This window comes from Pteropus medius, unplaced genomic scaffold (genome assembly GCF_902729225.1).
Source record: "Pteropus medius unplaced genomic scaffold, Ma_sr-lr_union100, whole genome shotgun sequence".
NCBI classification, from domain to species: Eukaryota; Metazoa; Chordata; class Mammalia; order Chiroptera; family Pteropodidae; genus Pteropus; species Pteropus medius.
The window spans coordinates 26457454-26471280 of NW_024354875.1; the positions used below are offsets into that span (position 1 = coordinate 26457454).

At 36.8% G+C, this 13827-nt stretch overlaps 1 pseudogene; it reads right to left on the reverse strand.

The window, feature by feature from the left end:
- Nucleotides 1-7350: 7350 nt before the first annotated feature.
- On the reverse strand, nt 7351-7469 carry LOC120597304 (uncharacterized; annotated as a pseudogene).
- Nucleotides 7470-13827: the final 6358 nt, after the last annotated feature.

Genomic DNA, 13827 nt, shown 5'->3' on the forward strand with positions numbered 1-13827 from the left:
AGTTACTGTCTCTACTTAACCAGAAGCACAAGAGTGCAGGAGGGACAAGAACACTTAGAGATTAAAATTTTACCGTCTTCCCAGTCAACAACAAAAAAAAGAAGCCATGTGCTCATCCTTTGAATGGGGAAAGAGGAAAATGTTTGCCCTTCTGGTCATTATGCACAAAACGGATGGTAGGAGGGCTCTTAACCGTAGTGTATCAGTTACAGATTGTCCAGAAACATGGAAACACTATGAGTAATACAGAATAAAGAATTTGTTATAGGAATTTAATTTTATGCACTTTGGGAGTGGTTTAAACCATCAATGGAAGGCTGTTTGTTCTGCATTTGATGCTGGGAATAATATAAACAGGGTAGACAGCTGGGGATTAAACATGCACAGGAAGTAGAGAGAGCAAGGACAAATTGAACTCATGTTTGTCTCTCACTGCCTCCAACTTCAGTGAGGTAGGTGACCCGCAGGAGTAGCTGGTGCTCTTTATCTTGGAGCTGCCCACTCATGTGATCTAGGATTCAGAGATGCTGAAAGAGTAGATACTGTCGAGCTAAAGGAGCTATTCCCTGCTACTGCCAACAAGCTGAGTCAGCAGAGCAGGACAGTATGTGTGAACTGCAACAGTGCTTGCACAGACGTTCGAAGTATGGAAATAGTTGCTCCTTTACTTCTAGCTTCAAAATCTTGGACATGAATTTCTCTTGTGGTTAACCCAAACGCAGTATTATTCTGAGAAGGCTTTCCTGGGAAACAAAGTTCCAATTTAACTAAGTTGACACAGTACAAAGCCTCCACATAAAGCAAAAAGGATTCTAATGTGCAGTACCACAGACACCAATGTCTAAATAGCTAAGGACACATCATGCAAGAGTAGACATCAGGGCCCATTGCCACTTTGAAGGACTTTCACCACCAAACAATATTTTCCTTCAGTGTGGATCCCCCTCCACTGCCTCCGCTTTTTTAAAACAGATACCAAGGAAGAAAAGAGAAACAAAATATGATTCATACCAGACCAGTGAAAATACCCCATTTGAGATATTTCGACTGGGCAATTTCTGAACGTCATACAAAGAAGATCTTGTTGCTCTCAATAACTGTCTGTTTAAGTCTGCTGAGGCCCCTGATTCACCAAAAGAAAAGGCCAGTATGCCATTAAGGGTTGCAATCTCAATGTTACTGTCTGGGAGTGCTGCTCCAGGTTTTCTCCAGATGAGATCAGCTCAAAGGCCAGAAAGCAGATTTACAGCATGAACATAAATGAGCAGGGGCACACCTTTTTGATCATACTTATGCTTGACAGGCAAAATGTGCTTACAACCTTATTGCCAAATAACTAACAGCACGTAAGCTCCTTGCAGTCAGTGGAAAGTGACATCCTGAAGACAAGATTCAGAGCAGAGCATTAGGCTGATGAGATCAACAGCCACATTCTGGGGAGAGGCAGGATAGAGGAGCCCGTGCTGGTGGCCTGCAGCAGACGGACAACTGTAGACTTAGCTTCTGGGTCCCACTGAGGAGCCATGTTTTAGAAACAACTAGCTTATTCAGAAGCAATTGAAAAGAAAACTGACATTATGCCCAGATAAGAAATACCTTACCATCTTCTGCATGTGAGGAGACAAGGAATAAAGGGAACACACTGCAAAGCCTTCTAAGCCAAGTGAACGAGCCTCAGCTTTGAAGAGTTCCTGACATTCGTCCCATTTTATGTATCTGAATGTACAGCAGCACAGAGGAAGGGGGGTTTCTTTTGCTACTAGCAATTTCCCTGTTCTCCCATAATTTAGATGATAATTTTTATTCAGCAGGATAATTTTTATTTATCGAAAGCTAAAATTACAAAATGAAATGGAGTGTTTAAGAAATGAACTGGATAAGTAACTCCAAGTTACCGGAGCACTTCAGAAAAAGTGCTTTCTGATCCTGAGTTAAGATTTTCTGCTCCTGATAATTTAGATTTTTTTGTGTGTGTATATGGTCATAATTACAAGAAGTAAGATCTGTAGGTAAACGTCAACTCCTATCCCGTATTACATGCTGCAAATCTAAGTATTAATTCAAATCTAAACATTAATAGATGAATAGTCACAACACTACCTTGAAGTGAAAGGTCATAGAAGTTTTTCATTTTTCTTGTGAAAATATGGAAGCAATCTTAGAGAATTAACAAAGAAGGCAAAGCTAGAGGGTCTTGATAGTATAATATTTAGCCTAAATTAAGAGATGAACAAAATATCCTGGTAACAATAAAAGATAAAAAATAAAATATCTTTTTACAATTTTTTTGTCTTCTTCCATTTTTAATATTGGATTTTATTATGGTTTATGAATTTGGAAGAATTTCTTGCATATTAAGACTATTAAACCTTGCTTTGTCACATTCATCATAACTATCCCTCTATAATTTGGTAATGTCTTCAAATTTATTGTTTTTCCTTTTTGGTCCTTTCTGTAACTTTTATGTCTAGAAACTGGTACTATTCTAGTAAGAGTATACGTTCTTATAGAAGAAAGAGAGCAAGGGGAAGGGGGAAGGAGAAAGAGAGAGACAGAGAGACAGAGAGACAGAGAGAATTACTGTATTCGTGGCAACGTATCCTGTAATTCTCAGGAAAGCATTCAAGAAATCTTCTAAGTACTTGCTGTTTTTCAAAATCATCTGCTTTTTCTCATTCTGGAACTTTAAAGACATATTCAATAATTATGAAGTCAACATGAAATACACTAGCCTTGATATAGGATGTCTTGAATTTTATAATTTCTTACATTAATATCTTAGGAATTTTTCTTTTTCTGAATTAGTATGCATGTTTATATATATGTAGTCATAATTATATAAGTAAGTAGTGTGAGTAACTGTCTATTTCACCACTGTATCAATGATGCAAGTATATTCTGAGATCAGCTATATATTAAAATATATTTTGTTTTTATGATAAGATTTTAACACTTAGTTCTTTTAATTCCTCTAATTTTTGAATGACTAATTTAAGTGTATATTAAAAGTGATTCTTTTTCTAAATAGTCAATTTCCTACCATGATTGTTTGAATATGCCATTCCTTCCATACACGAGATAGTAGATGACAGATAGAAAACTGATTTTATGGCTCACATATTTTCATATTTTTTTAAGTTAAGTTTATTGGGGTAACATTGGTTAATACAATTATATATTTTCAGATGTACATTATAATTTGCAATCTGTATATTCTATTGTGTGTTTACCACCCAAAGTCCAGTTTCCTTCAGCTACCATATATTTGATCCTCTTTACCCACCTCCCCCACCCCTTATCCTCTGGTAACCAGGTGTCTATAGTCCGTATACATGAGTCTGTTTGTTTCTCCTGTTTAACTGCTTCTTTTAGGTTTATATCCCACATATAAATGATATCATGTGATTTTCAACTTCTCCTGTCTGGCTTATTTCACTTAGCATGATTACCTCAAGGTCCATCTATTCTGTCGCAAATGGCAGTATTTCATGTCTTATGGCTGAGTAATATTCCATTGTATACATGTACCACAGCTTCTTTAGCCAATCATCTATTGTAGGACATTTCGGTTGCTTCCATGTCCTGGCCACTATGAATAATGCTGCTATGAACATCGGTGTACAAATATCTTTTTGGATATGGGTTTTCAAGTCTTTGGGGTAAATACCCAGTGGAGGGATTGCTGGATCATATGGTAGATCAATTCCTAGTTTTTTGAGGAAAGTTCATACTGTTTTCCATAGTGGCTGTACCAATTTGCAGTCCCATGAGCAGTGTATGAGGGTTCCTTTTTCTCTGCATCCTCTCTGACATTTGTTATTACCTGCCCTGTTGATTATAGCCATTCTAACAGGTGTAAGATGGTATCTCATTGTGGTTTTGATTTGCATTTCCCTAATAGCTAATGATGTTGACCATCTTTTCAAATATTTGTTGGCCGTTTGTATGTCCTCTAGGGAGAAATGTCTGTTCAGGTCCTCTGCTCATTTTGTGATGGGATCATTTGCTTTTTTGTTGTTATTGAGTTGTATGAGTTCTTTGTATATTTTGGATATTAGGCCCTTCTCAGAGGCATTGCTTGCAAATATAATTTCCCATCTGGATGGTTCTCTCTTTACCTTGTCGACAATTTCTTTTGCTGAGCAGAAGCTTTTTAGTTTGATGTAGTCTCATTCATTTATTATAGATTTTACTTCCCTAGCTTTTGAGGTCAAATTCATAAAATCCTCTTTAAGTCTAACATCCTTGACTTAGTTCCCATGTTTCCTTCTATGAATTTTATTGTTTCAGGTCTTATATTCAGGTCCTTAATCCATTTTGAGTTAATTTTGGTGTGTGGTGATAGACAATAGTGTAGTTTCATTCTTTTACAGGTAGCTTTCCAGTTTTCCCAGCACCATTTATTGAAGAGGCTTTCCTTCCTCCACTGTATATTTTTGGCTTTTTTGTCGAAAATTCTTGGCCCATATAAATATGGGTTTACTTCTGGACTCTCGATTCTATTCTACTGGTCCATGTGTCTATTTTGCTGCCAGTACCATGCCGTTTTGATTACTGTCGCTTTGTAATATAATTTGAAGTCGGGCAGAGTGATGCCTCCAGCCTTATTCTTTTTTCTCAGAATTGGTAAGTATTGCCTTCTCTTCAATTTTTTTGAAGAGTTTGAGAATAGGTATTAAATCTTCTTTGAATGTTTGGTAGAATTCACTGGTGAAGCCATCTGGTCCTAAACTTTTATTTTTTGGTAGGTTTTTGATGATTGTTTCAATTTCCATACGGCTGATCAATCTATTTAGATTTTCCAGTTTTTCTTGATTCAGTCTAGGAAGATTATATTTGTCTAAGTACTGGTCCATTTCTTCTAGGTTATTAAATTTGGTGTTACATACTTTTTCATAGTATTCTTGTATGATCCTTTGTATTTCTGCAGTGTCTGTCATAATTTCCCCTCTTTCATCCCTGATTTTATTTGTGTCCTTTCTATTTTTTATCTAGGAGTTTGTCAATTTTATTAACCTTCTCAAAGAACCAGCTCTTTGTTGCATTTTTCTATCATTCTTTTTGTTTTCAATTTCATTTATTTCTGCTCTAATTTTGATTATTTCTTTTCTTCTGTAGACTGTAGGCTTCATTTGTTCTTCCTTTTCTAGTTTTTTAAGATGAAGCGTTAGGTTGTTTATTTGTGCTCGTTCTTGTTTTTGCAGATAGGCTTGTAATGATATGAACTTTCCTCTTATGATCGCTTTTGCTGTGTCCCAAAAGTTTTTATATGTTGTACTATCGTTATCATTCATTTCTATGTACCTCTTGATCTCTCTATTTAGAGAGAGATCTTCTTCTTCTCTGACCCAGTTATTCTTCAGTAGCATGTCGTTTAATCTTCATGTATTTGTGGTTCTTCCCACATTCTTTTTGCAGTTGATCTCTAGTTTCAAAGCATTATGATCAGAGAATATGGTTGGCATGAATTCAACCCTCTTATATTTGTTGAGGCTATCTCTGTGTCCCAGTATGTGGTCTTGAGAATGTTTTGTGTGCACTAGAGAAGAATATATAAGCAGCTGTTTTGTGATGGAAAGCTCTGTAAATGACAATTATGTCCAATTGTTCTAATGTGTCATTTAAGGATATTATCTCTTATGGATTTTCTGTTTGGATGATCTGTCCACATCCGACAGTGAGATATTTAGGTCACCTACTACAATAGTATTTTGGTCTGTTTCTCCTTTTAGTTCTGTTAGTAATTGTTTTATATATTTTGGGGCTCCCTGATTAGGAGCACAGATATTAATGTGTTATGTCTTCTTGGTACATGATTCTCTTTATCATTATGAAGTGTCCCTCAGTATCTTTCTTTACCTTTTTTATTTTGAAGTTTATTTCATCCAATATTAGTACCGCTACTCCTGCTTTTCTCTAAGTGCCATTTACTTGAAATATCATTTTCCACCCTTTCACTTTGAGTCTATATTTGTCTTTGGAGCTGAGATGTGTTTTTTGGATGCAGCATATGGTTAGGTTTTGTTTTTTTGATCCATTCTGCAACTCTGTGCCTTTTTATTGGTGAGTTCAGTCCATTTACATTTAGGGTGATTATTGAAATATGAGGTCTTCTTATAGCCATTTTATCTTTTGCTTTCTGGTAGCTCGGTGTTTCCATTGCTTCCTTGTTCTTGTGTTTCTGTTTTCTTTATTTTGGCCAGCTTTTGTGGGTTTTCCCTCTGGTCTTTCTTGTTTTATATTATATACTTCAGTTCTGTGTCTTTGGCATGTGGCTACCATTACAGATATGTAAAAGATAGTTATATATATGTATGTGTGTGTGTGTGTGTGTATATATATATATATATATATATATATATATATATATATATATACAGTCATCCCTTTTCTTTTTTGAATCCTCCCCTTTTCAGTCACTGTTGTCTCAATTTGTCCCTATGTATGCTGAACGTTCATTACTATCTTGGTATAGCACATCTCTTCTTATTTCTAAGTTTATAATGCCCTGTTCCTAGTAAGGGTTGCACTCCTCTGCTTCAATCGGCCTGCTAGTCACCTTACTCCTAATTATGTATCTTTTTTTTGGTCATTTTGTTTTAGGCGAGCTGATCTCTTTCAGTATCTCCCGTGGTGCAGGCCTCGTAGTGGAGAATTCCCTCAATTTTTGTATGTATGGAAAGGTCTTAATTTCTCCTTCATATCTAAAGGAGAGCTTAGCTAGATACATTATTCTAGGCTGGTAGTTCCTTTCATTTAATAGTTTAAATATTTGATTCCATTCCTTTGTGTCTTGTAAGGTTTGTGTTGAGAAGTCCGAGGATAATCTAATAGGTTTTCCTATATAAGTTACTGTTTTCTTCTTCCTGGCTGCCCTGAGAATTCTGTCTTTGTCATTTTTATTGATAATTTTAATACAATGTGTCTTGGCGAAGGCCTTTTTGGATTGAGGTAATTGGGTGTTCTGTTGACTTCTTGAATTCCAAGCTCCAGTTTATTCCTTAGATATGGAGAATTCTCATCAACTATTTGTCTTAAAATACTTTCTAGGCCCTGCTCCTTTTCCTTGCCTTCAATAATGCCCATTTATTCTTATGTTTCTTCCCTTGATGATATCAGCTAGTTCTTGTATTTCTTTTTCAATATTTTTCATTGTTTGGTTTCTTTCTTTTTCCTTCTGATTTATTTCTAGATTTCTGTCATCGATATCATTGATCCTTTCCTCCATTTGGTCGACTCTATTTCCCAAGCTTGCTATTTCATTTTCAACTCTTTGCAGCGTGTTCTTCATCTCAAGAAGTTCTATTTGGTTCTTTGTTGTTGTTGTTGTTTGTTTGTTTGTTTGTTTTATGCCTACAGCATCCGGTCTTCCTAGCTGGTCTCCCACCTAAGTACTAACCAGGCCCGATCCTGCTTAACTTCTGAGATGAGATGGGATCAGGCATTTTCAGAGTGGCATGGCCGTAGATCTTTTTGAGGGTTTCAATCTCCTTGCTTTGCTCATCTAGTTGTTTTTTTTCAGTTCCTGAAATTGTTGATATGACTTGTTTTGGAATTCACTGAGTTTTTTCAGAAATACCATCCTGAATTTTCTGTTATTTAAATTGCATATTTCTATGTCTGTAAGCTTATTTTATGGAGATTTTTCTCTTTCTTTCTGAGATGCCTTGTCACCTTGATTGTTCATGATGTTTAATGGACTATTTCTCCCCAGGGCATTAATGGAAGTGTATTCTACTGTTTTTTCAGAAAGAAGATTTATTATATAAAGGTCTCTCTTTAGCCTACTGCAAAGAAGATGCTTTTCTTTTGGTTTCCAGTAGGTGGTGTCTAAGCCTCTTGGATCCCTGCTTTATATAAAGCCTAATGTCTTTAATTTTCTTGTAGATTTTAATCACACTTGCTACTCTCACTTTCAGTCCCTGTCAGTGTTAGCAACAGTTTCGGTAGCATTTGCTCAGATTCCCCTGGGGATGCGCGATGTTTGGTCTCGAAGGGAATGCGGGGAGTGGCCCTCGGGGTTGCGGGTTGGGGACTGGTGCTCAGCTTTGGTTTTGCAACTCCGGCCGGTAAAAATCAAACTATTGTTTTTCTGCCGTCCTGCTTCTCTGCCTTCTGCCGTGGTGACTTAGCCCTGCCGCTGGCCAGGGGGAGCTCACAGCTTTCCCAGGCAGGGTTGTTCAGGGAATTCGTCACTCCTTCTCTTCTCCCCTCCTCCTACAGGTAGCTTTGGGGAACTGCGAGAGGCAGCTTCTTGTTTCTCCCAGTCCACCGCCTGACACCTGGGGTTCTGACCTGTGGTGGCTCTTATGCTCAGCTTATTGTTGTTTCAAGGGGAGAGATCTGGGGACACCTCTCATTCCGCCATGTTTCCAAAGATCCCTCTTCATACTTTTTTAACTCATAAAAGAAATACTAGCTATAAATTTGTTTTGGCTGAATATGGTCTTCAACCCATACATTTTCTTATGTAACATTGTAGATACAGAGATCACTACCCAGTTTCCTTTTCAAAGAAGTACCTTCTGCCCAGCTTTAGGGAGTGTTGTCTGCCTACTGTCGTCAACTGTCAACTCCTTTAATGTTTTGTCTCAGCTGCAGAGATCTCTTTCACCTAAAGTTATACCTTTCTTGGAGCAGCTAGTTTAGGTGACTGAACGAGGTGGAAATGCAAATATCTGGCTGTTTGTGATCCATGCAGGACATTGAAAAGGGCAGTACTTGCTCCATATCTCCCTGCCAATGCAGATGTGGCTGTGTCTGATCTGCATCTCAATGACAGTTTCCTCTGCCAAATACCATTTTATTCATCCTTGCTTAACTCATGATGATCCCTAAAAAATGTTTTTCATTCCAAACTCTGTTTCCCCTTGGCTTTTGGTTTCCCCTTAGTTCTGTTTCCCCATTGACCTAACCAATGGCAGTTCTTTCTGGGAGTGGTCTGAGAAATCACACAATAAGTTCACTACCAAGTTAGCAATGAAGACTCATCACTGGTAGTAGATGGAGCACAGATGGCCACTGGCACAAGGTGGTGGTCTAACTGTTAAAACTTTTCTGGTGGAAGAGAATGCATACAACACACAATGTATCAGGTGTTTCAGATACAGGAAGAAAATAGTAACTATAGGGATAATGGGATGGGTTGGCTGCTGCTTAGCCATATTAATGCTCTGTGAGAGAAAATGAACAGTTGATGGGGAGTGATAAGGTATAAAAGCCACAGGGTCTTGTTGGTTGCACATAAGGACTCTCTCATAACCTTCAACTGGAGGGGAAAAAAAATGGCTGAGAACCAAGTTCAGGATGTAGTAGGCCAAGTAGCTGAACTTTGAATACAGTTAACCCTAATCAAGGCAAGTCTGTTATGCCAATATCGGAATAAAAATTCATGAATCTGACACTAGAGATGACACTATCTGGATGAATTTCTCATAATTTTGGGTCCCAGGCCCCTCTAAACCCTCTCAGTCTGTAGGAATAATGTACCTCTTCCTGTTAAGAGAATGAGCATCCTACACTGAGAGATAATGCAGAGGCTTACTCCCTGCAAGGCAACATTGTTTCTCTCAGGAACTGCCACCACTGCCCTCCTGGCTATAGGTCTATAAGTAAGGTAGAATCAGCTGGAGACATTCTGGGTCTGATAAAAGAGAGATGAGACTATACTCCAAAGAGCCACAAGACCTAGCCTACCTGTGTAGCAGAACTAGAAGAGTATGCTAGAGACTGAATCATATACTTGGGGAAAATAAGATATGAGCATTTTGGAGATTGCTGGACCCCCTATATACAGAGAAATCGATTCAAGTGGTGAAAGGAATTGTCTATTGTAGACACAAGGATGCATCCCCCAGCTGTCCACTCAGGGAAGAATTGCTTCAAGCAGCCTCCAATTATCAGGTATTTTAGGGTCTACCCAATGCCTTGCCCATGATCATTCCCTTCCAAAGGGCACCCCATAGCTGGTGGTTGAGCAAAGCCGTGGTATGTTCCTTTCTAGAGTAAAACTGTGTAGAATTACTCCTTTAACTACAACCACCACTCCAACAGAGGGCTTAAGAGTTGGATAAGGGGGGCCTTATAGACTTGATTATACTCTACATTGCCCCCAGATTTTAGTACTTATTATGTCTGTGCAGCTAAAGACAGACACAGAGATTAAGATCAAGGGTTCTCTGACATTGCAGATCTGTTTTCTGAGTGACCATAAAACAGGCCAATAGCCTTTGCTTTTACAGCTCTGTGGGGAGAGGAAGAAAATAATACTGAGAGAAATTGAGAAGTTGTAATAGAGAGCATCTTAGCCTTCCTAAAAAGGCCCATCAGTCTATAAAAGTAGAAATATGCATGTGTTCAGAACAAAACTAATCATTCTTGTCAACATCAATGAAAGGAATTTTGAAGAGACTGTGCCTTGGCATTTAGTTGGATACAATTGAATGATTTCAGGTGCTGATTTGTAAATAACAACTTTAAAAAAGCTCTTTGTTGCTTTATAAATGTGAAGTGGTGTGATTCCTCTGGGAATTCTGAGCAAGCAAATATTTTTGTTAAACGTGGCAGTGTTTTACAGAAATATGTTATCATTGGTTTCGATGCAAATCCTGAGAAGACGTTTTTACTCAGCATTTGATGGGCATGGCAAAGCATCCCATATGGGGTACAGGATTCAGATCTATTAATACAAGAATTACATACAGATCTTCCAAGGTGTGGATGAGGGAATAAACTTCACACTTTGCATATGCAGCAGCTGTATTAACATGATAGATTTCAATGTTCTGCAGGACCTATTACTATGTTTTGGGGCCAATAATCCATGAATTTGAAGGCTTTATACAATGGACCATAACAGCTCCTTAGGTATGATTACGTCTCATCAGATGAAAAAATGTCTTTTTAAAACCTTCTTATTAACCTGTTTGCTCCATAGACCATAATCTTTTGAAGGTTAAATTATATACATAGCAAAATGGGCCAAATCACCTCATTCTGTGTTTTAAAATGTATTTATGGTGAAAAAGCTCTCCAAAATGGGAAAGTGGAAATTGTACCCAAGAGTACAATCAAATCAAGGTGATTTTAAAGTGTGAGCAACAGGCACTATTTGCAATTTCTGTTAAGGAGAGAAATCTTGATAATCCAAAGATAACACTTACTCCTTTATGCACCATTTATATTCACATTCATCTAAAAATAGATCAACAATTGAATACAATGTGAGTAGTCAAATAACATGAGATAGCTCTCAAAGCTTGGGCAGGCACAAAGAATCATGATAAAGGTGTAAGCTACAAATTAAATGGAAAAGCATTGTTAAAATACTTTATATTACTTATTTGTTATCTATAGCTAGTGCTTATTACATGAGAAAATTAGATCACATGAAATTTGAATTATTAATATAATTTTATTCCTTTCCCAAATACTGTTGTACCTAGTATTTTGTAGAATACATGCTAACTGTTTAACACATTTTAATTAATGCATCAATGGGATCTAAATTATTAATTTAATATCTCACAGATAATAGGAATCTTCTGGTAATACTGCCTTAAACCATAAAAGCAACTATAATAAGGAGTTGCTGAAGAGAAGTGCTTGATGATCAAGGCACTGTCAGGCTTCTAATGGTGAATCACAATCAGCCTCTCACCCCAACTACCTAGAACCAGTCCTGATAGAGATGCTCTCATTTCAAAGTAAGTGCTGACGATATACAAATGTGTTTTCTTTTTTTTAATTTTGGAGTATATAAGGTAAATTATTCAATTAAAAAAACTGAGAGAAGAATAGTGAATGGGTCAATGCAGAGAAAAGATTACCTGAGGTTTTTTTGGTCAGGTACCTCGATGAATGACTTTATACTGCTATTCTAACTTTTTTACCTTTGAATTCCTGTTAGTGATATTCATTATTTTCCCATAAGTTTTGGAGAAGTACTTTGAAATCTTTGGAGAAATGACAATATAAGTCTAAAGAGAAATAATAAACAAACATCTGTAGACTCTCCTAAAGTCCTCTTTTCTTTAGCAAATATAGAAGTAGGAAGAATGAACAATAAGAAATGACTAGGAAAATTACACCTTCTAGTTAAAAAAAAAAATCTATTTTCTTACTCATATGTGTTAGTCTTCTGCATCACATTGAATCTTTATCAGCATGCAGAGTGTAGTAGCACACATACTGACTATCTCATGGTACAATTCTCCCTTGGATAAAGATCTGTAAATGAATTTAATTATAATATGGATCTCTTCTAATCTGTATGCTATGCCAGCTCATTTGTGCACCTATGCATTTTTAAATCTGTTGTGATAATTAAGAAGGCTACACTTTTAAAGTGATCCTTACCTAAATATGAACAAATAGTGCAATTGTGTTGTCTTCTAGACAACATTTCCTCTGCCAGAGTTAGATTAAAACAGGAAAAATCCATCTCTTTTCCATACCTGGCTTAAACAAGGCCCATTTTCATTCAACTCAGCTATTTCCTTTAAATATATATGGAAGAGATGGAGAGTAAATTGCTTTTGTGAAGATCTCCAAGACTATTGGCTTCCTCAGAGGGCTTCATACCACAACTTGGTAGGAAGATGCTCTCAAACACTCTACCTCCCTAGGCATTTATGACCTGCTCTTAGGAAGCACACTTGAGGTATGGATAGGCAAAGCCACATAGGTAAAATGCCTTGGAGATCTACTGCTTGATTTCCAAGCTATTAATTGGGGTTACATAGACTGATGCAAGGAACATGAAGCTTCCATAGGGAAGTCAAACAAATTCCTTTTTTTGATTATTTTGGAAGCCTATGGGAGTGCTTCCTGAAAAGAAAGGGTAAAACTACATTGGTTACTATTCAAATCTACTTCATAATATTGTATTAATCTTCTCATTTCCTCTCCAAATGGATCACTATATGAGTAGGCAGTAGAGTTTTGTTGTTGCTGTTGTTGTTGTTGTTTTCTTTTAATATCCAGTTGTGATATTTGATAATGGAAATACCAATGGGCAAAATTCATGAAGATAAAATATTCTCTTTTAACATTAAGCCTGAAACCTTAAGCAAAGGGAAAGTTTCTGCTGAAGGGATTTTAATTTATCTTATCACTTCATAAATCACTAAAGGCAACAATTTTTTATTGCTGTAATTTTCTAAAATATATAATAAATGTAGGAGTTTTGGATACTTCTTGTTATAAAATTTTTGCCATTTTACTTCTAATATCAAGTGTATTAAAAGGAAATAATATTGACAATTTGACACCAAAAAAATCTCTCAACTTCGTATTGTGACCTAATTTTAGCTCTGTGCACCAGATCAGCATACAGCTTGTGCATAGCACTGCAGGGGATGACATATTAGAGAGATAGTTAACATTCCTTCCTCACCTTCTCCCAGGCAAAATCATGCACTGGTCACACTACTGAGCTTTAGGTAAACCTGAATGTTACTCTTGATAGGAGAAAGAATATCAGGTTAATTAATATTGTAAATAATATAATCAATTGGGAACATGATGTGCCAACCATGCATTAGACACATTTGCTTTTAAAACCTCTCCTAGCAATTACCCAATTGGTATTTATAAATTGTAATCACACACGCAGATCAAGGAATCTTGGTAGAGCAATTACCTATGCATGAATGATTTAACCTTTCGGGACATTAGTAAAAGTAAGACATCAAATAAAACTATTTATCTTTCTCTGTGGCTAGGAGAATGAGAGCTAGTCATGCTTGAAAACTGGCATTAGTGGTCCAAGTTTAAGGTCATGTGCCAATTACGATAATTACAAGAAAAGGAAAGGAAAGGAAAGAA